Source organism: Mus pahari, chromosome 19 (genome assembly GCF_900095145.1).
Source record: "Mus pahari chromosome 19, PAHARI_EIJ_v1.1, whole genome shotgun sequence".
NCBI classification, from domain to species: domain Eukaryota; kingdom Metazoa; phylum Chordata; class Mammalia; order Rodentia; family Muridae; genus Mus; species Mus pahari.
Window position 1 is genome coordinate 165,613 of NC_034608.1, and position 1,086 is coordinate 166,698.

At 41.7% G+C, this 1,086-nt stretch overlaps 1 protein-coding gene across 1 annotated transcript in view; it reads right to left on the reverse strand.

Moving 5' to 3' along the window:
- Positions 1 to 1,086, reverse strand: part of Nlrp12 (NLR family pyrin domain containing 12) — a 29,931-nt gene that overhangs the window by 28,136 nt on the left and 709 nt on the right. The gene's annotated exons all lie outside the window — the stretch shown is intronic.

Genomic DNA, 1,086 nt, shown 5'->3' on the forward strand with positions numbered 1-1,086 from the left:
TTAAAAAAAAAAACAAAACTTAAAAAAAATGAACTTAATATTCAGTGCTGTTTAATAAATAAATAAGTAATAACTTATTGTGGTGACTCACACTTGTTATCCTAGCACTCAGGAAGCTGAGGCAATGGCCAATCTAGGTTACATAGTAAGGCTGTATCTCAAAAAGTCCAGATACATGCATGGATGGATGGATGGATGGATGGATGGATGGATAGATAGATAGATAGAGCTTTGTAGTAATAGCTTTTCCCTTAAAAAAAATTATTCTTAGGGCACATGGTGATGTCACATGCCTTTAATCCCAGCACTCAGGAGGCAGAGACAACTGGATCTCTGAGTTCAAAACCAGCCTAGTCCATGAAGTGAGTTCCGGGATGGCCAGGGCTACGCAGATAAACTCAGTCTCCAAAAAACAAGCAAAACAAAACAATTTGTTATCTATGTGTATGAGTGTGAGGCAGTATGAGTTTACAGGCACCACACACATGCAGGTGTCCATAGATGCCAGACAGTGTTGTAGCCCCTGAAAGTAGAGTTGTCCCCCGACTCCACAAACAGGCTGTGGCACCCACGTGCACTCATTCACACGTGCCATACGTACACTATCAGTAATAAATAAAAATATTTTTAAAAGACATTAAAGTGTGGCTGGAGAGGTGGCTCAGCACTTAAGAGCACTGGCTGCTCTGCCAGTGGTCCCAGGTTCAATTCCCACCACCTACAAGGGCATCTGATGCTCTCTTCTGGCTTGCAGGTGTATATGCAGCAGAGCACTCATACATAAATAAAATAAAATAAAATCCAATCTAAGAAAACATTTTTTTTTTAAAAAAGACATCAAAGTAGGAAGAGGACTACTTGGGAGAGGAAGGGCGCCACAGGAGTGAGCAGGAGGTAGAATAATGAGGGTGTGTGTGATCAACATTATGTACACCTATGAGAATACTGAGATTAGGGTCAGAAACATGGCCAAACCCATCCCCATTGTAGGAGACAACAGACTTTTGCAAATTCTCTCTCTCTCTCTCTCTCTCTCTCTCTCTCTCTCTCTCTCACACACACACACACACACACACACACACACAT